At 39.0% G+C, this 25220-nt stretch overlaps 2 long non-coding RNA genes across 9 annotated transcripts in view; both read right to left on the reverse strand.

Moving 5' to 3' along the window:
• LOC105491853 (uncharacterized) overlaps window positions 1-25220 on the reverse strand; it is a 177329-nt gene that overhangs the window by 139600 nt on the left and 12509 nt on the right. For all 8 annotated transcript variants that reach the window (XR_011612979.1, XR_011612983.1, XR_011612978.1 and 5 more), the window contains exon 2: window positions 24442-24586. This is a non-coding gene — a long non-coding RNA (uncharacterized lncRNA). The remainder of the gene's footprint in view (window positions 1-24441; window positions 24587-25220) is intronic.
• On the reverse strand, window positions 2764-16128 carry LOC105491851 (uncharacterized). Its single transcript, XR_011612984.1, has 2 exons — window positions 14502-16128; window positions 2764-8694 (listed from the first exon to the last, which is right to left on the reverse strand). It is a non-coding gene; the product is annotated as an uncharacterized lncRNA (long non-coding RNA).

Raw genomic sequence — 25220 nt, forward strand, 5'->3', positions numbered from 1 at the left:
ACCCAGGCTGAATCACTAGGTCAAAACCAAAGAGGTAGAATGTAAGGTCCTGCTTTTGATCCACACATCTAAGATGGAAGAGCAGTTTGTTAACAGTTAATATAAAAAAGTTCTGGAGATTTAATAGAAAAGAATTTAAATGGTATCATACTCATAAACTACAAATGTGCCATAACTGCAAATGCAGTTTGAATTGAAATCCAGTTGCTTAAAAACTAAAGAGGTTGGGCATGGTGGTTCATGCCTATAATCCCAGCCCATTAAAAGGCCAAGGCAGGTGGATTGCTTGAGCCCAAGAGTTTGAGACCAGCCTGGGCAACATGACGAAACCGCATCTCTATAAAAAATACAAAAATTAGCTGGGCGTTATGGAGCATACTTGTAGTCCCAGACTACGGAGGCTTAGGTAGCAGGATCACCTGAGCTCGAGGAGATCAAAGCTGCAATGGACCATGATCTCACCACTGCACTCCAGCCTAGGCAACAAAGTGAGGCCCTGTCTCAAAACAAAACAAAAACACTAAGGAGAACTTCAGCAGCATTGATAGGACACTGTTCAGAACCGGGAACAAATAGTCCTGTGGAACCTACTATGTCTAGGCCAGGCTACCTCTAGAATATTTTGTTCTATTGTGGGCCCCACTTGTTAATTGGTACATTAATAAATGAGAGTAGATCTGGAAGGAAGCACCCAAGATGGCAATTGGGCTTGAAGCCACCCCTAGACTAGGAATACCAGAAGAAGATGGGTGCATTTCTCCTGGAGAAGAATTATCAAGGGAAGACATGAGAGCCAATATCAATAGGTACAAGTTACATTGAAGCAGAATTTGACCCAGAAATGGAAAGAATTCAGTAACAACTAGACCTATTCATCAAAGGTTGACCTCCTGGTTCCTGGATATATCTACATAGCCTGGAACTACCATTTTTCAGGATACTCTGGAAGGTATTCTTCCCTTAGGTGATGAATTACAAATATCCTTCTTACTCTAAGATCCCATAATTCTTCAAACTAGACACTTAACTCCTATGAGCCTCAGTTTCCTGAGAAGACTAAAATGAAATGGCTTGTAAATCCCCTTCCAGCTCTTCTATCCTTCTATGAAGTACTTGGTCCTAAAGGGCACCCTAGTTTATGTTTCACAGAGATACCAGAAACAGGAATCTTTTATCTTCAGCTTGACTCTCAAGATGTTAACCTCAAGTGAACTTTTTTCTACCAGCTGAAATATGTCCTTAAAGTCTTTGAGTCAATGAATCATGAAATGATCTAAGTTTTCAAATTTCATTTGTAGAGTTCCTTAAGAACTATGTCCACTTGCCACATTCTTTTCTGAATATTATTCTTTTTTTCCTCAACCCTGTTTTTTAACCCAAACATCCTACTTTCAACCCTCTTTGTATCTAAGGATGGAACGAGGCTGATGACACAGACAAGAAACTTGTGAAACATAGCAAGTATCTGCCTTTTATCTGGTGGATAATGTCAGGACTAGATAAGGGCTGACGCGAAATTCTGGGCTGGGCTTTAAGGCTTTAAGGCATAGTTTTGCCTCAAAGAATTGCCTCCAGACAGGACAAGTCACTGTAAGCAAAGTGTGATTGCATCTGAGCATGATAGGAGGCCAGCTGGGAAGTCCCTGCCCTTTCCCTGCACATGCACTTCCCCCATTTTCTCCACCTTTCTACCTCAACACTTCACTTTCGGAGATGATTTATTTTAGGGCTCAAAGCATTTTTAGACTGTAAGTTTTTTTGTTGCTATTTATTAGCTCAACCAGGGCCATGTACCAGAACTTGGGGGAAAGGGCCATTTCTATGGAAATGGAGATAGGCTCCAGGCCTATCCTGAGAAAGTGCAATCATGAGGAGACCATCCTGTTCTTTTTCATGTATTTTATCATTCATTTGGTACTAAGCACCGTACTAGGCACCAAGATAGAGAGATAGTAAAACATCAGCCTTGTCGTCAAAGGGTTTGCAGATCACGGAAGCCCTCTCTCTCTCTCTCATCTTTTACATAGGTGATACCCTATATAACAAGAAGAGATACCACAGGATGACTAAAACAGGCAAAGCAGCTGGAATATGTGTGTGGCCGGGACAGCCCAAGGCAGGGCCTTAACCCTAGTAATGGTGCTGACAGCTTTAGTCACTGAGAGGAGCAGCTAGGACCTGCTGGTTTGGTCAACAGGGGAAAACAATCAAGGGAGGGAAAAGTGATCTTATAAGGACTGGAGGGAAGTCAAACAGAACATCTCAGCCAAGTGCCATGTATTTTTTCTATAGGGTTCTATATTTTCTGCAACTCATATACAGAATTAAGTAAGAGTCACCCTGGGCTATATTGGTAAGAGCAAACAGCTGGAATTTCTCAAAACTTTCTTTTGAAGCCTCAAGCAGCAGCAGGCAGATGGAAGAAGTAACATGTTGTGGTGGTTCTCAGACTTTTTACCACCCCCAAAACACTGAAGGATAATTCCTCACTCTCCCGTCAGTAACAACCACTAACTTCTGCAAAGATTCACAGCCATTTGGGGTACATATCAGAATATCATGGAGAAGCAGGAAGTGGGGAGCAATTTCATAAAGTTTCCTACTTGAGTCTAATGTAACCGTTTCCCACTTGACCTGAGATGTATAGGTAGCTTGCATGAGTTGAATCCAGCTCTGCTATTAACCGTGCATGACTACAGACAAGTCTCTCTCTTTGAACCTTAGTTTCCTCATATATAAAACAATGAACCTTACCTGGCAGTGTTATTGAGAGGAACTACAGAGCCTGTAACAGTTAGTATATAGCAATATAGCTAGATCATTTTTTTCTTTTCTTTTCTTTCTTTCTTTATTTTTTTTTTTTTTTGAGACAGAGTCTCACTGTGTTGCCCAGGCTGGAGTGCAGTGGCACGATCTCGGCTCACTGCAACCTCCACCTCCCAGGATCAAGCGATTTTCTTGCCTTAGCCTCCCAAGTATCTGGGATAAAGATATCCACCACCATGCCCAGATAATTTTTGTATTTTCAGTAGAGATGGGGTTTCACAATGTTGACCAGGCTGGTCTCAAATTCCTGACCTCAAGTGATCCACCTGCCTCGCCCTCCCAAAGTGCTGGGATTACAGGCATGAGCCACTGCGCCTAGCCCATAAAGCCAGATCTTAATGAGCAATTAGCTACTAGTATAATAATTTGTTTTAAAAGCTATATTATGGGATAACAGAGTCTACTCAGTCAGCCTTTATGCAAAAGTGAAAATCTTGGGATTCTCAGAAATATGCTCTCAATAGTAAATGCCCTATGTAATGAGGTGCACCAGCTTAGGTTGGGGGCACTGGGCCCATAAAATCTTAATTGTTAAAATTAAGAAGTTGGGTGCAAGGACAGAGAAAAGCTACTATTTCCAAGTTGCCAAATTAAAAAATTTACCTATCTGGAAGGTAATTTTTTTTACCCCTTAACAGACCTTTAAGTGTATAACAGAAGGGAGATTCAAAATTTACATTTGAAACTGATTGTTTGAGGGGAAAAAAATCTAAATAAAAATTTTAACAATCACATAAATATAAAGCCAAGATCTTAATCTGGAATGGGAAGGTTAAGACCATTCATTAATTCAACAAATATTTACTGAGCAGCCCTGAGACTGTTTTCCTTGGGGTCTGGGAAGGGGAGCCATGGTCAATGGACTCTTGTTATCTGTTATCTGTAGGAAGATTGGTCCCTACCACAAGGTAGAGGGACAGGGAATAAAGGGGAGATACTCCTCTTATGAGATAAAGGTAAGGGATGTTCTAGAGGGCCCAGTTTGATATTTTTCTTTTGTTTTCTTTTTTTTTTTTTTTTGAGACGGAGTCTCGCCCAGTCTGGAGTGCAGTAGTGCAATCTCAGCTCACTGCAAGCTCCGGCTCCCGGGTTCACGCCATTCTCTTGCCCCAGCCTCCCGAGTAACTGGGACTACAGGCGCCCGCCACTACGCCTGGCTAATTTTTTTTTGTATTTTTGGTAGAGACGGGGTTTCACCGTGTTAGCCAGGATGGTCTCGATCTCCTGACCTCGTGATCCACTTGTCTCAGCCTCCCAAAGTGCTGGGATTACAGGCGTGAGCCACCTTGCCCAACCTGATATTTTTCTTTTCTGCCTTGTTATTTCTTCCCATGATTTTCTTTCAGTAAAATCTCTTTCCCACATCTCTTTCAGTAAAATTTTGTTAAATGTTAGTCTTGTTCTCTGTTTTGGACTCTTAATGGGGCTCTGTTAGTAGATGGTAAGAATTTCTGGGAATTTCCAGAAATTCTTTGGCAAAGTCAGAGACTAACGTTCTTGCAGTTACATAAGGGGATGAATTCAGCTGAAAGTTGTTTGGGCATTAATTAGAAGTGTGGCCCCTTGAAGGCTGGTGAAATCTGGACACCTCTGTTATACATGGTCCTTGTGGATGGTTTGAATGATCTTCCCAAATTGGTTGGGCACACTCCCATGATATCAGGCTGATGGGCATTAAAAATGCAAATTAGTTCACATGCTGAGGTACAATGCCCTGAACCAGCTGACTTTAATGGACTGCAGATTGCCAATCCAAGGCTATGTTCTTTCATTCCTTTCTTTGCCTTACTTATTTATCATTCATCCTTCCCCTAAGCTTTCTTGGGCCTATTGCCCAAATAAAAGTCAAGAAGAAATTAACACATATGGAAGTGTGCTATGCTAAGTACTATAGGGGGTACTTTGCATGAATTATTTTACTTAACCCCTTACAACACCTTGGCAAGATAGGCAGGATTATCCCCATTTTATCGATGAGAAATGAAAGCTGAGAGTCCTATCTCCCAAGTAACACAGCCAGGTATTATAACGGTCCTGGGGTCCAAATACAGGCTGATATAACTCCAAAGTTCTTTACATCATACCACCAAGAAAAATGTATTTTAGGATTCATCTAATCAAAACATAATTAAGAAGAAAAATGTACTGGGAGAGATGCTTACTGTTTCTAAGCAAACATACGTGATTGCCTATCAAAGAACACTGACCTCAAGCTGCAACTCAAACCGGAGCTGCAGGGGGCTCAGATTCAAACACTTCCTCTCCACTTACAAAACTGCCACAAAGGAAAATGAAATGGTAAAAGGCAGTTTCTGTCAAACTTTGGCAAAACTAGCTAAACTTTATTGGTCAATGGGAGTAGAAGGGGTGATATCTCTCTGTCCTGAGGAATCAAAAAGTTGCCTAACAGGTTAATACAAATCTGACATTTCAAACACAAGTTGTTTTACATATCTGGGCTCAACAGTTTAAGTTTACAAAATATCCCCACCCATCCAAAATCATGTGTACATATGAAGGCACGTCTGCGGTCTACTGTTGGATAATTCACAGCCCTCTTATCTAGCACTGGTCATAAGAAAATAGGGCGGCTGTGTTACACAACCATGCAGATGGTGCCCCCTAGTGTTGCACAATGACAAAGCCCTAAAAGCCACCACCTGAAAGCACAATCTAGACTTCTACTTCTCAAACGGACTGTGGTAAAGAATCGTTGTTACTTTGTTTTTTTCAATCTCCGATCCCTCACAGACCAATACTTTTATAAGCTATAAAAAAATAATTTAGCAGAAAAATTAAATAAGTAAATATATTACAAATAGAAGGCTTAATCTTTTTAACCATTAGATTCAATAGATTTAAAATTATTCCATGAAATTGCTCTAAAGTTTCTACACTCAGTTCCTTTGCAGACCAGGAACAACAGTTTGTGGATGGGCACGAATGCACAGATCACGCTTTGACAAACACTAATACTGCTTCACTTTCTTTCTTTCCTTTTTTTTTTTTTCTTCTTTGAGACAAAGTCTCACTGCCGCCCAGGCTGGAGTGCAGTGGCGCAATCGTGGCTCATTGCAACCTCCACCTCCCAGGTTCAAGCCATTCTCCTGCCTCAGCTTCCCAGGTAGCTGGACTTACAGGTGTGTGCCACTACACCCAGCTAATTCTGTATATTTAGTAGAGATGGGGTTTCACCATGTTAGCCAGGCTGATCTCAAACTCCCGACCTCAGGTGATCCGCCCACCTCGGCCTCCCTAAGTGCTGGGATTATAAGAGTGAGCTACCACACCTGGCCCATTGCTTCACTTTCAGTTACAAAGTCTTAACCATGGGTTCCTTCTAAGGTGTATTGAACCACTTGACCGTCAATGTGTTGTCCACCTATCAATTAACTACAAATTCTTTCTTTCCTCTTTTTTTTTTTTAACTCAAGTAACCTGCAGGCCTGCTTAAAGTGGTATTTAATTACTAAAGACTTTCCCTTATTTAAAGAAATAGGGGAAACTTGGAGGTCTAGATTAGATTTCTTTCCAATGGTTGCTATGTAACTTTGGGTAAGACATTTGAAAGATTAAAGTTGCTTCTGATGGCACTACGGTAGAACCTCAATATTTGCATGTTTCTTCCTTCCTTAAATTTCCCCCTCCCTGACACTGTACATACACTTTCTAAAATTTATTTTTTACTTTTTACTTTTTAATTTTTTAAGGAAATAGAGATGGGGTTTCACCATGTTGCCCAGGCTGGTCTCAAACTCCTGGGCTCAAGCAATACACCTGCCCCAGCCTCCCAAAGTGCCTGGCCGCTGTATGTACGCTGTTAAAAGAATCAGATACCAGTAGGAAAGAGGTAAAAAGAGAATATGTAAGCAGAGATATCAATTTGTGGTAAGCATTCAAATTGGTTCTTGTGTAGTCCTATTGTGGAATTTGATTTAAAAGCCAAAACAGACACCACTATATCTCCCCTTTATATCTTTCCTTTATCATCCTTGTTTTGTGGCAACATGCTTCTCTATCATCGACTGATGATACAACATTATGGGTTTTCTATGCTGATTTATCATAAATAGATTGGGGTAATGGTGTTATTTCTCTTCTGTTTTCCCTCCCACAAAGGTTCCCTTTGTGTACCTCAAAATTACTCTTCAACCTGATCTTCTTTTGAGGGAAATTACTCGATGGTTTTAGGGATTCAACTGAGCTCTGACCTTAGTGACCCAACAAAATCAGAGCCAGCCCTTCAGTCAAGTTCAATAATTATTTTCCACAGGTGCTAAAACCCCAGTTGAACCTGGATATTTTCCCCCTTAATATCCCTTTTAGAGAAAAAGAATCAGAGAATCCCACATGTGGAGTGAGCAGATAACAGAAACCCTAAAGCCTTCCAGATTCAACTGTTCCTGCTGTTCTGATGAGCCACCTGGGGCCACAGTGGGAGAAGACTGAAAACAGAAAAGATAGTGGCTTTTACCGGCTTTGGAAAAGGGTCAGGGTCTCATGGGAGATCAGAAAGTGTGTAGAAAGTCCTGTAGTTACTAGGAAAATGCAGATATCAGTGCCTGACAGACAGTAGGTGTTCAATGTATACATTATATAACTGAATGGTACAGTGAATGGGCAAAAGAAAAGAAGCAGAAAAGGTGAAAGTGAAGGTAGGACAGGTAGAGATGGGATTACCTTTCTTTCCTCCTAGCATCTTTTTTAGGGTTATTTCTTTTTATTTTCCAGCTGCCCCAGGGTGATTTTTCAGTCACTATCTCCAGGCTGAAGACTTCTTGGTCATTCCTTTTTCCAACCTTAGTGATTGCTAGACTAGGAATGCTACAACTCCCAGGTGGAGATTCAAGTTAAACAAGACTGGGTCGTAAGAAAAAAGATGGAGAGAAAAGAAAAGGGAGGCAGGAGTCTGAATTCTGCATTCTCTTCCTTCTGTTTTAATTTGCCAGTTGTTATGGGCAAGTTAAATTCTTCTCATGTCTCTGTTTTTCATAACTGAGAGTTGTAGTTAATATAACTGAGGCACAACTGATAGTAGATCTATGAAAGCATAAAGGGAAATATAGTGTTCAGCAATAACTAAGGAATATGCTTCAAAGCAAACCTTTGCTTCTTATCAGGTGTCACCTAAACAAGCGCTACTCAAACTTTGATATGCAACATGATACACCTAGAGATCTCATTAACATGCAGGTACTGATTCAGTAGGTCTCGGATGGGGCCCAAGATTCTGCAATTCTAACAAGTTGCCTGGTGATGTGGTTTGGATGTTTGTCCCCTCCAAATCTCATGTTGAGGTGTAATCCCCCATGTGTGAGGTGGGGCCTGGGTGTGAGGTGTTTGGATCATAGGAGTAGATCCCTCATGAATGCCTTAGTGCCATCCTCTCGGTGGTGAGTGCGTTCTTGCTCTGAGTTCACCCATAAAAATCCCTAAACTATGAACGAGACTTGGAGAACTTCTGGGTTGGTGAACACATCCACATGCCAGGAGGGCGGTGCACCCCAACTCCAAGAGGAGTGGGGGCCCTTCCGGAGCTTGCTCTGTGTACTTGTTCATCTGGTTGTTCATCTGTATCCTTTACAATAAACCAGTACATGTAAGTTAAAGCATCTGAGTTCTATGAGCCATTATAGCAAATTATTGAATGTAAGGAGGGGGTCTTGGGAATGCCCAATTTGTAGCCAAGTTTAACAGAAGCGTGAGTAACCTGGGACTCACCATTTGTGACTGACATCTGAAGTGGGAGAAGTCTGGTGGAACAGAGCCCTTCACCTGTGGGGTCTGATGCTGATCCCAGGTAGACAGTGTCAGAAGTGAGTGAATTGAATTGAAGGACATCCAGCTGGTGTCTGGAGAGCTGGAGAACTAATTGTTGGTGTGGAAAAACAAAATACGTTTGGCGTCAGCAGTACTGTGGGTAGAGTGATACAGTTTTTGTTTTAGGCTGAATTTGGAAACCCAAATGTATAGGCACCTTGATACAATCTTTTAAATGGGGCTAATTTGATTGCTTTTCTTTTTTTCTTTTTTTGAGACAAGGTCTCACTATATTGCCCAGACTGGCCTTGAACTCCTGGACTCAAGCAATCCTTCCACCTCAGCCTCCCAAAATGCTGGGAGTATAGGCATGAGCCACAGTGCCCAGCCCTGATCTGCTTTTCAAGAATTCTTCAGTTGTTTCCATGTAACTGTCTCTCTGACAAGACTGTAAGCTTCCAGGAGTTGGGATCAAGACTTAGCCACTTGCACCTCTCTGGGACTGTGGGATGCTGTGTGAAATGTAGTAGGCATTGGATTTGCAGGGAGTTTTCACCTGTCAAGGGCCTTGATAAAATAAGGAAGTGCAAGGTGCTAATAATCCTTGGCTAAAATCCAGAATTTCACTTTGGGACTGTAAAAGAGATTCCTCTGAGAAACTTGCTAATATCTTTCAAAACCTTAATCCAGATTTTGTCTTCTTACGTCACCTTGTTCTCATTTAGGTCAGTTTCTAATGATGCAACTGTGGTTTTGCAGTAAGGGGAACTGAGAATCTTGAATACTGCATGTTATCACGTGACTTCAGGATGAAATGTCATTCAAAACAAAACATAAGTTAAACATATTCACACAGAGAGAAAAAGTAAAGCCTAAATTAAATACATCCACACATAGAGAAAACAGAGTATAGTAAAATACCCAAATTTCCAAATTTCCATTTTTCTCTTTGAAGAATTTAATCCCAGATCTCCATAACCTCAGGTCCAGTATAGCAAACAGTTGGGAAGCTGTTTGACAGCACTTTAGGCCTAGTATCTTGGATCTTTTCATCTAAGAGATTGTCTGCTTATCTAGGACCAGATCTATTCAGAGTGATGTGGAATCATATGCAAAAAGAACAGAGATAAGGTCTTTCTGACACATCATGAAATTTAACACTGATGACCACCCAAGGGCCTGTGCTAGAGTCAAGAATTGGGGCCAGGTATGATGACTCATGCTTGTCATCACCCACAGCACTTTGGGAGGCCGAGGCAGGAGGATCACTTGAGCCCAACGGTTCAAGACCGGCCTGGACAACACAGTGAGACCCTCATCTCTAAAAAGGTAAAAATTAGCTGGCATGGTGGTGCACACCTGTAGTCCCTGCTACTCAGAAGGCTGAGGTGGGAAGATTGCTTGAGCCTGGGTGGTTGAGGCTGCAGTGAGCCATGATCACACTACTACACTCTAGCCTGGGCAACAGAGTGAAACCCTGTGTAGGGAAAAAAACAAAAACAAAAACAAAAAACCAAAAAACAGAATTGGGTAATTGCAAAATTTCTTCTTTTTAAGGGAATAAAAAAAAATACTGACTTCATGTATTTATTCCCTGGGTTATTTCTTGAAGGCAGTCAAGTTAATTAATTTATTTTCCTTTTTAAAGAAAATAAGCCAAAACAAACAAATCAAAAGAAAAAGAATATAAGCCAAATAGCAAACATTAATTTTTTTCAGATTTCAATTGTTTAAAATGCATATTCATTTTTGAAAAATTTAGAAAGCATGAGAGAGTTCAAAAAAGAAGGATCCCTCCAAATGTCACCAACTAGGCACAACCTTACAAATAATCTTGCTATAGTTTTTCAAATCATAGAGGAAATCAACACATGAAAAGCTGTGTTCATATATTCACCAGGTGAACCAAATGCAAGCTATACTCTTATACTCTGTGGACCAGTGGAACAAGATAAGTAAAAAATCCAGAAATCTTACACGTCAAAATAAAAATTAAGGATATATGTAAAAATTGGTAATTACTTTAAATGAATGAGAGTTCACATTTCATAATCTGTCACATGACTAGATTTTTAAAAATAGGTTGAAAGGTTTTGATGCACTCGTTTGATGTTTCTACATCTTGGAGGAAAGCTGAAAGCACTTGATACTGGTGGACACACACCTATACCAATCTACCTGGGGAAGTTAGAGAAACCCCAGAACATGATTTATCAAGTAATTCAGTAACATTTTTTTGAAAAAGATTGGCTGAAAAATTTATTACTTACAATACCAGTTATAAGACATTTCTTCTGGCTGTCCACAACATTTTCCTTCTTACATAGATCCTCTTTCTTAACCTCTTCACCTGGTTCTCAGAAGAAATCTGCAGTGATCTAACTAACTCTAATAACCACATAATAGGCAGATGAATTTATTACCATAGGTATGGAACTGCTTTAAAGCTGAGTTCTGAAGTTTGATTTAAATGTCAAAGTTTGAGTCAATATGTGTGCCTTGGCATGTAAAAATAACAGCAACAACAACAAACACTTTTTATAAAGTTCTTACCATGTGTCAGGCACTATTCTATGTGCTTTATAAATACTAACTTATTTAATCTTTATAACATAATCCTCCTATGAGCTAGATACCATTATTGTCCCCAGTTTACATATAAAGCACAGAGAGTAATTTGCCCAAAGTCACAGAGCTTGTAAGTTGCAAAGCCAGGCTAAGAGTCCAGCAGTCTGTCTCCAGATTCCATATCTCTAATATACTTGACTGTCTCATCCAGCAATCTATTTCTCCAGTTGAAAAATTACAATGATTCCTCCTACTCACCCTCCTCCCTCAAAACCCCCACTTCTGTAATTAAATGCCACATTCAATAAAGCATATTCTCTAACAACCCCCTTAGGTCCATGGAAGAAGCTGGGTATTTGCCAATGAAGCCTTGTTCACTCCCCATCTGGACGGGCCTGGTGACAAGTAAGATTCTGTTCATGTTACTAAAGGGAGGAAGGGGAGTTTTCCTGTTCATTTAGCATAAAGAGTCTCTTAAGTCAAAAAATTTCCTTCCCCCTCCTTCCAATGTCACCAGTCACAGGTGAGAAAGTCATCTCGGTATCAATTTCACATGATCTGCCTCAAACAAAGACAGGTCATGTGCTCTTGATACAGCATTTCTTGCTTCATCTTTACTGCTAACTGCATGTTTCATATACAGTGAGAGTTTACAGAAATTAGCATGAATTATGCAAACTCTGATACTTGGTGATGTAGATAGATATCATCAGCTTTCATTTTCTTTGCTGGGAGTGTAATCAACATGATTAAAGCAAAGAAAGAAACTCAAGTCACTGTATTAACTATTCTGTTCTCTGGATGAGACAACATAAAACCTTGGGATAGGAGAGCTGGAACAGAAATCCAACATCATCCCTCACATTTCACAGATAAGGAAACGGAGTCCCAGAGGGGATGTGTGATGTACATGATAACACAACTAATTTGTGACTTAGAAAAAAAAAATTTTTTTTGGTTTATTTTAAAAAGAAAAGAATAGAAATTGACTAGCCATATAGAAATAGCTTATGGAATAAGGTTCATGTGGAGCCACCATTTTTAAATGTTTTACACAGAGGTAACTGTAATTGTTACCCCCCACCACACTCACCCAGTGGCAGGCCAACTAGGGCCCTGGGGCTTACACAGCCCCATGAAAAGGGAGGAGGACCTGGTCTTTGGTCCTTCAGGTCATTGGGCTGGTCCTTTGGAATTTGGTAGGCCCTACTGCCCTTGGCACACTGCAGAGATGCTCCCACAAAGCTCTCTCTTTTTGACCACAGGTCCTCCACAAGGAATGCTTGCCACTGCTTTGGGGGCCAGAGCACTCAGGTCAGGCCACCACAGACATCTACCTATGCCTCTCCCACTGCAAGTGTCATAGTCTTTGGAAAACTATGCAACAGTGTGATAACATCCCAAAGCCTTATAGAACATACTGCAAACCTGTCCCCCAATTCCCTGTCCAGGACAGTCTCAGGCATTCTCCTTTTCCTTAGGGTCAGGCCACTTCCTTTCCTCTTCCCCTCCAAACTCCAGTTCTTACCATCACAGAGACTTTCTAAAGCAAAAGTTGTGATGCATTTTTAAGACTAGGAAGCCCTCACTACCCAGACATAAAGCCTGAGCTAACAATCTCTTTGTTTCAGGGACACCCTACAGCAGAAAACAGAGATTCCTGTTATCCTAAACCAATTATTTGTATAACTGTATGTTTAATATCTGACTCTCTTTGGAGCAAAAATTTCATGAATTGAGGATTAGGATTACGTTAAGGTTGCAGTTGGTTTTAGGATCCCTCTGTCTTACTCACTTTTGCATCCCTGTGCCAGTTCAAGGCCTGATAAATAACAGCCACTCAATACATATTTGCAGAGCAAGGAGAGGAAGAGAGGGAGGGGAAGGAGAATGGGAAAAGACTAACCAAAGTTCTGCAATGGCCCACAGAAATATAAGAGTCTGATTTAAGGCAATCTCAAAGGACACAGAGAAAAAGGGATGGGGATGAAGTTGAAAACTATTAAGAAGAAATAATTTACAGGGCTTGATAACAAATTTGACGTGAATGATGTGGAAGAGATTAGTCAAGGATGATTCTGAGATGTGTTAATTGATCCACCTGAATGTGATGTGGGCTTGTGAGAGGAAGACGGGGTTTGGTTTTGTTGGTCAAGGATGGTGAATGGTGGAGGGGTTTGGACAGTGAATCTAGTTCAGGAATTATTTCTGGGTCTCACTGTTTTAAGTACATGTGAATAGGAATATCAGAATAAAATTGTGAAGTGGGTAAAGTTATCTTCAGAAACTCCCTTCTCATTTAGGTCCCATTTCACATATCAAGGGACATCACATATCCCTAATTATCTGCCCTAATTTCCTATCAAGAAGTGATCTGATGATCTCACTTACATAAAAGGTAAACTATTGATGAAATAGGAGATAGCGCTCAGGCTGTGTTTTAATGTTAATAATGGGGCACAGTCACAAGCCAAAAGAATGATGACAGCACTACTAATAAGAGTCAGTGCTTACATGGCCCTTAACATGTGGCAGGCACTTAATGCCCTTAGCAACACCATGAGGAACTATTTTATATATGAGGAAAGTGAGGCACTGAAAGGCTGTGACTTGTCCAATGTCAACAGCTAATAAATAATAGAGTGGAAAATACAACCTAGTGTTGTGGCTATGCAATCCATGCTTTTAATCATGATGCTAGGAAATAAATGTATAAGGGTAAAAATTTAAGAAGAGTAGAAATGAGCAGTAAATTTTGTGGGGGTCCCTCAGCAAGATTCAGATCACTCCAGTCCATAATGAAGACTATACCGGTCACTCAAGTCTCACCCTACTAACTGATGACTATAATACCATAGACTCTGCCAATGACTGACTTTAGACAACTTAATCTCTGTTTCATTTTCCTCATACATAAAAGAAGGAGAAATAACCTACATACAAGGTTATTCCTTAAAGCAACATTTGTAATAGTAAGTGACTGGAAACAACCTAAATGTCTGTTGATAGGAGGCTGGCTAAAAAGTGTACACCTATAAAATGGAATATAATGCAGCCATAAAAAGTAATAAGATTAAATTATTTCAAACAAAATAACAGCCTGAAAAATCAAGTTGCAGGCACAGATAAGGGAAGTTGCTCAAGAGACAAGGGGGCTTGCCTAAGACATCCCCTCAGCTGCAGAGATTAGAAAGACTACACAGGAGACTTGCCCAGACATACCTACAATGGAAAATTCTGTCCCCTGACACATGTGCAGTAAGGGAAACAAAGCAACATGGAGTAACTCAAGCTAAGAGCCTGCATCCACACTGGGAGGACGGGGTAGAATTACCAGAAATGCACACCTTATGCAAATGAGATGACCAGCCCCCATCAGTTTCTTATAAAAGCCTCTGTATCCAAACTGTGAACTGGCAACCTATTTTCCCAGGATCCCTCTCTGTAGCAGACAGCTATTCTTGTTCTTTCACCTATTAAATTTCTGCTCTAAACCTGAAAAAAAAAAAAGGTATTAAGAAAGACCCCTATATACTGCTATAGAATGATCCCTAGGATATACTATTATGGGGGATAAAAAAACAACTACAGTGCAGAACAGGACATATAATATACTACAATTTGCATAAGTAAGGATAAAGGAATAGATACATTCCTTTATGCTCATATTACATAAATATAGGAAACTTCTAAAATTGGTTGCTTCAGGAGGAGAACTGAATTGGCGTGAGACAGAGAAGAGAGGAAGGAGAATGTACCAGTTAGGATCTCAGCAGGAAATACATGGCATATTCAAAAGGCATCATCGAAGACAGTTGAGTGACAGAATTATTTACAAAGTTGTGGACAGGGCTAAGGAACCCAACAAAGGAGGCTGACACTTGCCAGTGGGCAACCTACAGAGGGGAATCATCATTATACCTAAGTTCTAAGGATGAAGAAGGGGAGTAAGTGGTTACTTGAATCCAGAGAGAGAGCGCTATAGGTATAGAAGGGGATACGGGACAGAAGCCATAGCCCTTTCCCAGATGAAGTCAGCCACTGTTCCTCCATAGCCCAGCAGGGAAGGCGCTGGGGGAATAAATAGCCTCACCACATTCTCCTTCTGCACTTGGATCTCTGGACATCCTTAGAGATGAGCCTCTTGGGGCTCAAGGCAAAGTAGAGAGTAGATCTGAAGGCATACAGAGAGAATATCCACTTCACAGACAGTACAGCATTTTTACTTTGTAAACTTAGAACTATATAAATGTGTAACTTATTTGAAAAGTAGAAAATGGCCAGGCCCAGTGGCACAAAGTGCTAGCTTCTAATCCTAGTACTTTGGGAAGCCGAGGTGGGCGGATCATCTGAGGTCAGGAGTGCAAGACAAACATGGTGAAACCCCATCTCCACTAAAGATACAAAACAGCGAGGTGGGGTGGCGGGTACCTGTAATTCCAGTTACTTGGGAGGCTGAGGCAGGAGAATCGCGTGAACCCGGGAGGCGGAGGTTGCAGTGAGCAGAGATGGCGCCATTGCACTCCAGCCCGGGCAACAAAAGTAAAACTCCGAAAAAAAAAAGAAAGGAAAATAAAAGACAAGAAAGGAGAAAAGAGCAGAGAAGAGAAGAAGACAATTTTGCACACACAAAAGAGAAATTTAAAAGTAAAATATAAACGAGGCACCAGCGCACATGCTTTCCAAGTCTCCTCCCCTCTTCAAATTCTACCTCTGTTTCTTTGGAGCGGCAGTTTTTCACCTAATCACAGTCCATGGCTCCACCTAGTGTCAAGGCGACGCTTCACCAAGCTCTGAGAACCATCTCATTCTAGGGGAATTCTGGGGCAGTCAAACCACTGCGTCAAATCACTGATGTGTAAGCAGTTTTCACTGTGAATTACACCCACCTGGTAAATGATCATATCCCCTGAAAGAAAAAATTATTATTATTATTATTATTATTATTATTATTATTATTATTTGAGATGGAGTCCCGCTCTCTCGCCCAGGCTGAAGTGGCGCCATCTCAGCTCACTGCAACCTCCACCTCCCTGGTTCAAGTGATTATCCTGCCTCAGCCTTCCCAGTAGCTGGGATTACAGGTGCCCGTCACCACACCCAGCTTTCTACTTTTAGTAGAGACGGGGTTTCACCATATTGGCCAGGCTGGCCTCGAACTCCTGACCTCAAGTGATCCACCCGCCATGGCCTCCCAGAGTGCTGGGATTACAGGAATGAGCCACCACACCCAGCCAAAATTAATTATTCTGAGACATAGAATAGTTATCATTTTAAACTATAGTGGAAATTTGTCTAAATTAAATTTTGAACGAATTATCTTTTTTCCCATATTTCAAATTATTAAATAAATTTAGAGGTAAACAGCATGTGATCCACAACTCTAAATCTTCTGTAAGCCCACTTTTGAGCCTTTTACTCCCTAGTCCATTTGTCCTTAATGCAGTCATTCTCAGCCCTGGCTACAAATAATGTCCCCTGGGGAGAAAGCTCCTACCGGAGACTCTAATATAATCTGTCTGGAGAGGGACTTAACATCAATATATATTTTTTAACCTTCCAGCTGTTGTAATGGGGAATCAAGGCTAGAAGCCCCTACTTAAGTGATTGTTTGCTGCCTACTAGGTAGCTTTTGATTCCTAGTACACTTCTTGTCACTATTCAGGATGTGCTCACTCTGCTTTAGACAAACTAGGTTACTTGTAAAACAATTTCCCACCCTCTGCCCTTACATACCACACTCTCCACCTTGAACACTCTGCCACCTGCCTTCATCTCAGCTGTCATAGTTCTACATATTATTACAGGGCCTGCTTAAAGGCTACCTCCTCTGAGAATTTCCCTGCCTCTCATTCTCAAACAGATGTTTCTACCTCCTTTGAACCCCTGAAGATTTTTAAAATAACTTTTATGATCAATCTTCTTTTCTTAATAGAAAATAAACACAGTGATTGACTATTCCTTTTAACTTATCAAATGAACAACAACAACAAAGTATGATATTTCTGTGAGAGAAATGAGCACTCCCTGTGTTAACAAGGGAATAAATTGGTGTTACAGCTTTTAAAAACAATCTGGTACTATATGTCAAAGTACATTCCATCTGGCCCAGCGCTCTTACTCCTAGGAATTTATCCTATGGATATAATCACACGTGTGGGCAAAAATACCCATAATGGAATGCTCATTGCAGCATTGTTCGTAAAAGCAAAAGATGGGAAACAACTGAAATGTCTCATCAACAGAAGACAAGTTAAATAAATTATGGCACATAATATAGATGGAATGCTGCATAGTCATTTTAGAAATGAGGTATATCTATATTTGTGACCACAGAACAATTCTAAGACATAGTGTTAAGTAGGAAAAAAAAAGATCCAATACAATGTCATAGAATGCTTCTACTGTGTTTTGTACAAAAGCACAAATACACATTTATCTATGCTTCCAAAGCACTGGGTATCTTTGGATGCATATACAAGCAACTGTCAACAATAACTGACTCTAGGGAAGCAAACTAGTAGGTCTGAGGTAACAAAATTACAAAATAAAAGTCATGAACCCATCACCAAATATAAGAATTAGAATATTACCAATACCTCTACATATACCCAGAGTCATAGAAAGCCCATTCAGAGCCTCTGTGCAAATTAGAAAAAAAAGCTCCTCTTCTTTGGGTTGGACACAACTCTAAACCAAGGTGCACTGCTTGCCAAACAGAACACAGGCTATATTAATTACATGACCCACTTCTGCCCTGGTGTGCTTTCAGACTTACGTAAATGGAATTGTCCTGTATCTATTCTCCTACAAATTATCTTTTTTACTTCATATTATGTTTATAAGATATATCAATATTGTTACATATAGTACTCCATTTTTACTGCTGTATAATATTTCATTGCATGTTTATGTGCTAAAAGAATTAACTCTATATCCCACTATTTCAGCTACAGGGTATCTATTGAAGGGTGAATGTGACTAAACTAAAAGAGAAATGAAGATCACCTAAAAATGGATAAAGGAACTCTTGACCTTATTTTGGGTCAGGGAAAGCCAGTGTGCTTTCATTTGATGAGAAATAATTGCATTATATTAGGCAAGAGTGAGCTGGTAAAGGAGTGAGCGCAACAGTAAATGTCTGGTGTTCATGCAGTGAATCTTTTACGTTCACTTATTTTCTCTACGGCATTTTCTGTCCTTTAATAAGCCTTTTCACTTTAATAATGTGGAAAATACAGTAATAGTGACAATCTATGCCTCTTTAAGTAATGGGAGCACAAGATGTGAGCTTATTAGAGAACAGCTATGACTGCAATGGACTCTACATCTTTTCATTTGGACTTATATGCAATTTCAATGTCTTTGCTAGCACATGAATGTAAATTCATTGCAGCAGATTTTTTATTCAGATACAGAATATTCGGTGCAATTTTTCTAAGTCATTATAGTCAATTTTCAGATAACAAAAATTCAAATAACTTCTAAAAAGAAGAGAGAAAAATGGAAAAAGAAAACAAACTTACAAACAAAAACCCAACCCCAATCAACTAAGAAGAGAGCAATAAAGGAAGAGGGGGAAAGCAAAAGCAAAATAAAATTTGGACAAATAAAAATTAAAAGTGGGGTGGTAGAAAATGTTTAGATACATTAATAATTATAATCAACATAAATCTAAACTTTACAGTGAAAGACAGATTGGGGGACAAACAAAAAACCTCTAACTACATGCTCTTTCAAAAGAAACACTTAAAACGTAAGACACAAAATGGTTGAAAGATGTAACAGGAATACAGTAACCAAAAAAAACTGAAGTGTGTATTAAAAATCACACAAAATAGACTTTAAGAAAATAAGTATCATTAGAGTTAGAGAGGGGCCACTATTTGATTTTTATAAAGGTTCCAAATGTCAGTGATATAATAACTTCAAAGTTTTACACCTAGAAAAATTGTTTCAAATACATAATGCAAATATTTACTGAACTCCAAAGAGAAATTGCCAATAAGAGCTTTCAGTATCTCTCAATTACCGATAGATCATCCAAAGCAAAGATATTAACAATATGGAAGATCTGAACAACACAATTAACAACACAATTAACTAGATAAAAATTCTGCATCCAACAGTTGGCAAATGCACTTATTTTTCTCAAACATCATAGTACAATTACAAAAATTGTCCATTTATTAGGCCATATGGCAAATCTCATGAAATTATAACATAGTCCTCATTCTCTGTGCACAAAGTAATTTAGAGGCAATAACAAAAGATAAATCTGTAAAAGTTCTTATATATTTAAAAATGTGGAAACACTTGTAGGTAATTCATGTGTCAAAGAAAAACTGATGAAAAAGCTGAATGATAATGAAAATATCACCTACCACGTTCTGTAAAACAGTTAAAGTCGTTCTTTAAGGACAATTTATTAATTTGAAAGCTTGTTTTAGAGAAGAAGGTAGGTTAAAAATTAATGAGTTTTGTGTTTAACTCAAGAAATTAGGAGGAAAAATAGAAAAACAATCAAAGTAGGAGGAAGTAGATAATAAAGATAAAAACAGAGGTTCAGAAAAAGGTAAAAAAAAAGATACAAAAAAAAATCCACAAAATTAAAAGTTTTATTTTATAAACAGAACAATCTCTGCTGAGATTGAGCGAGAAAAAAAAAAAAGAACGTACAAATAAGCAATATTAGAATAAAAAGGGACCTAATCACAGACAAGGCAAAGATTTTTTTAGATGAGCTACTCTGAATCATTTAGGCCACATAGTCAAAAACTTAGGTGAAATGGGCAAATTCCTAGAAAACTATGATTTACGAAAACTTACTAAAAAATAGAGAAACTGAATTGTTTTATATCTACCAAAGAAATGCAATAAATATTTTTAAATCTTCCCACAAAGAAAATAATTAGTCCAGATATGTTTATAAATTACTTACACCAAGGTTTCAAGAAAGAGATCATTCCAATCTTTAAAAATGTCCTATAAAACTGAAAAAGAGGGACTATGACACAACTCACTCAATGATATTAATGTAACCTTGATAGCAAAACCAAATAAGGACAGGACAATAAAGAAACCTTTTGGACCAATCTCACTCATAAACATAGCTACAAATTCAAATAAAATACTAATGAAACAAGATTAGGAGTTTATTTCAAATAGATAATACATCACAAAAAAGTTGAGATTAACCAGAAATGCCAGGGCAGTTAAACATTAGGAAATATAAAATATGGCTAGGCATGGTGGCTCACACCTGTAGCCCCAGTGCCTTGAGAGGCCAAGGTGGGTGAATTACTTGAGCCCAAGAGTTAGAGACCAACCTGGGCAACATGGTAAAACCCCGTCTCCTCCCCCAAAATACAAAAATTAGCCAGGCATGGTAGCACATGCCTGTAGTCCCAGCTACTTGGGAGGCTGAGGTAGGAGAATTGCTTGAGCCTGGAAGGTGAAGGCAACAGTGAGCCAAGATGGCACCACTGCCCTCCAGCCTGGGCAACAGAGCAAAACCCTGTCTCAAATAATAATAATAATAATAATACTAAAGAAAAGAAAATATAAAAATATAATTCACTGACTAGGCACAGTGGCTCACACCTGAAATCCCAGCACTTTGGGAGGCCAAGGCAAGTAAATCACCTGAGGTCAGGAGTTTGACACCAGCCTGACCAACACGGTGAAACCCTTTCTCCACTAAAAGTACAAAGATTAGCCAGGTGTGGTGGTACACGCCTGTAATCCCAGCTACTTGGGAGTCTGAGGCAGGAGAACCGCTTGAATCCAGGAGGCGGAGGTTGCAGCGAGCTGAGATCGCACCATTGCACTCCAGCCTAGGCAAAAAGAGCAAAACTCCGTCTCAAAAATATATATATACACACACACACACACATATACACACATATATACACATATATATACACATATATGTATATACACACATATATACATACATATGTATGTGTATACACATGTATATATAGTTGTATATACTTGTATATACATATATACATATGTATATACACATGTATATACACATGTATATACACACATATATACACATGTATATACACACATATATACGTGTATATATACATACATATATACATATGTATCTATACACACACGTATATGTGTGTATATACACACACACTATATATACACATATATACACATATATATAATTCACCGCATTAACAGATTAAAGGGGAAAAATATGATAATCTCAAAAGATGCAGCAGATAATGAGAAGCAGACTTTTCAAAATCATGAATAAGACTTAGAAGTCCTATTTACTTCTACTCAACATTATAGTGGATTTTCTAAGTGCGTTAAGACAAGAAAAAGAAGCAACAAAGTACAAAGATTGGGAAAAGCAATAAAAGGTAGGCGTATTGGAATATACTTCATTCATAAAGATATAATTCTCTATACAGAAAGTCCCACAAAATCTACAGGCAAATTATTGGTAATAATAACAGAGCTGGCCATGCAGGGTCTCACGCCTGTAATCCCAGCACTTTGCGAGGCCAAGGAGGGCAGATCACCTGAGGTCAGGAGTTCGAGACCAGCCTGACCAACATGGAGAAACCCCATCTCTACTAAAAATACAAAATTAGCCGGGTGTGGCAGCATTCGCCTGTAATTCCAGCTACTCGAGGGGCTGAGACAGGAGAATCGCTTGAACCCAGGAAGCAGGGGTTGCAGTGAACCAAGACTATGCTATTGCACTTCCAGCCTGAGCAAGAAGAGCAAAACTCTGTCTCAAAAAGAAATAAAATAAATAATAATAACAATAACAAAGCTAACCAACATGGCTGAATAGAATAACAATATGCACAACCAAATATATTTCTAAGCATTGGCAACAAACAGAAAATTTAAAAAATAAAAAAGCAGGTTACCATATGATAGGTTTGGCTGTGTCCCCACCCAAATCTCATCTTGAACTGTAGCTCCCATAATTCCCACGTTCTGGGAGGGACTCAGTGGGAGGTAATTGAATCATGGGGGTGGGTCTTTTCTGTGCTATTCTTGTGAGAGTAAATATCACGAGGTCTGATGGTTTTATAAGGGGGAATTCCTCTACACAAGCTTTCCTTACCTGCTGCCATGTAAGACATGACTTTGCTCCTCCTTTGCCTTCTGCCATGATTGTGAGGCCGCCACCAGCCATGTGGAACTGTGAGTCCATTAAACCTCTTGTTCTTTATCAATTACCCAGTCTCTGGTATGTCTTTTATTAGCAGCATGAGAAAAGACTAATATACCATAACAATAAAAAAGTATAAATTACATCTAATGAAGTTATGGAAGACCAATATGGAATAAATTCTAAAACTCTATTTGATAAACATCAAAGAAGATCTACTATAGAAATAAATAAAAGAAGACATTCAAAAGGAAGACTTTCTGTTGTAAAGTTACCAGTTTTTCCCAATTTGACCTACAGATTCAGTGTAACTTAATGCCAAATCCCACTGTGTTTTTTCCCAAGAACCTAAAAGCTTATTCTAAAATTTATATGGATGAACAAAGGTCAAAAATATAACAAAGACTCTTTTGGAGAAGAATAAGGTAGGAGGTATACTCTATCCTATTTGAGGACTTTGATTACAAAGTTAATTAAGAGAGTGGTATTAATGCTGCAATATACAAATGGATTAATGGAATAGTAGAGACTCTGGAAACAGATCCACACATATTTGGACACCATATATAACAGAGGTGGTATTGTATATAACGAAGAAAGGGAGAATTAGTCAATAAGTGGTGCTGGGAGAATATGGGGATAAATGAAATTGGATTCCTACCCAACATGATACATAAGTCAATTCTAGATGCATCCAAGACTTGGATGTGAAAGCTGATATTTTAAACATCTATAGGATAATGTCTTTAGTTTCCTGGGGTAGAGAAAACACATACCCAAAAAAAGCCTTATCTGAAACTGAAAACACAAAACACTCCAAAAAAGCTTATCTAAAACTGAAGAGATGAACAAAGTTGACTTTCTGTTTTTCAAAATACTCCAAACAAGAATTTGTAGACAAGCCACAAGCCAGTAGTAGATATCTGCTATATATAACTAGTGGTACGCCAAAATACGTTTTAAAAACCTGGTGTTGCAGAGAGGAAAAAAGCCATGATTTGTTGGGTATGATTCTTTTCAAGGTGGAAAATTTATTTCAAGCCACCAACATGATGTTGCTAAACATGAAGTTAGGAAGAGATACACAAATCTCTCTGACTACACAAGCCAGCTTCAGCACACCACTGCATATAACACTAAAGGATTTGTTTCCAGAATGCAAGAAGAACTCTTTCTGTTTATCAATAATTAAATGACAAGCAATGCCACAAAAAAAGGGAGGCATGAATAGTCATTTTGCAAAAGAGGAAATATGAATGAAGAATAAAAATATTAAAAGATTCTCTACTTCACAGTGAGAATATAAATGCAAATTAAGATTACGATGAGTAAACATATTATACTCTTCAGATGAACTAAAGTTAAGTATTACTGCTGGGTGCAGCGGTGGATGTCTGTAGTCCCAGTTACTTGGGAGGCTGAAGTAGGAGAATCACTTGAGCCTAGGAGTTTGACTCTAACCTGAGCAACATAGTGAGACCCTGTCTCCAAAAAAAATTAAAAGAGAAATATCACTATATTAATTTTTCCCAAAGACAGTTCAAGGGGAACTCTTAAACAATGCTGGTGTGAACATAAATTGGCACAACCACCCTGGAATACAATTTGTCATTATCTTACAAAGTTAAGTACTGTACATTCTACAATCCAGCAATATGTAAGCTCAGGTATATATTGTAGAGGAATTCTTGCACAAGCGTATCAGAAAATATGAACATGAATATGCACAGTAGCACTTTTTGTTAAAAACATAACAACCCAAATATAATCAGTCAAGGTTTGTTCAAAGAAGTAGAACTACTAAGAGAAATTGACATAAGGGATTTATTTTTATTGTAGAGACTTGACTGTATGCAATTGTGGGAGCTGGTTATACAAGCTATGGGAGGCTGCTGTTTCTGTGTCTAGTGCTGGAACCGAAGTTCACAGGACCAGTGGTCAGGAGGTAGAGAGCAGGAAGCGAGGACAAACTGGAATCCATGAGGATAGACTGGAATCTGCATTGGTCTCTCACCACCTCCAAACCTCTGGTGCCATTTACCACAGAGTTAAACACACCTCTGACCCAAGAGTTAGAGAAGCTGAAGCATAAGATCCAGAGGAGCTGGGGGAGCTATGGGCTCTGCACCTACCTCCTGAGTGTTAGGAAATACAGCTAATTTATTCACTTTCACCTTCCATGTCAGGCAGAAAATGTCTCTCCAGGTTCATCTAGTCTATTTTCATATGGGAAGTTTAAGAGGCCCAGAGAAGTCAAGTGACTTGTTACCTAGAAACCTGTTTAAAAAAAAAAAAAAAAAAAAAAAAAAAAGTCTTATGCATCTGAAACCCTTCATAAGAAAGTGCATGTCCGTATTTTGGATCTGGGTACAGGCTCTCCGAGGGATATTTTTGACTCATGTTCTTTTGCCAATTGCCTCTGATTATATCACATAAGAGGGCTTAGGTAGCTTTGCAGTAATAGTTCTACTAATTATTCTCCAAAGGAAATTCCTCATTCCACTGCAAATAGATGTGATCTTAAGACTGATTTCCCCCAGAATCACTACAATATAATCTTATCTAAATTTGAGCACAGCATCTAAATATTCATTTTATTTAAATGTGAATTGCTGCGTTTGAGCTAAGGCCAAGTTCTCCATATGAAATCCAAATTTGGTACCAATTTGGTAACCATAATCCATGGTTACTCTGTGACTACTAATCTGGGGGAAAAAGAAAACACTCTTTGGCAGAAGAGGATAAGTACATTCCTAATTTTCATTTCCAGATTCTTAGCCACTCATCCAGGATGAATGTTAAAACCATTATCAAAACATAGCCTTAGAAATAAAATTCTGCTAGGGAGATAATAACTCTTTGTCAATGAATTTGAGTAATAATAACACAACAAAGTTCCAGTACTGTGAAA

This window comes from Macaca nemestrina, chromosome 14 (assembly GCF_043159975.1).
Source record: "Macaca nemestrina isolate mMacNem1 chromosome 14, mMacNem.hap1, whole genome shotgun sequence".
Taxonomy (NCBI): Eukaryota; Metazoa; Chordata; class Mammalia; order Primates; family Cercopithecidae; genus Macaca; species Macaca nemestrina.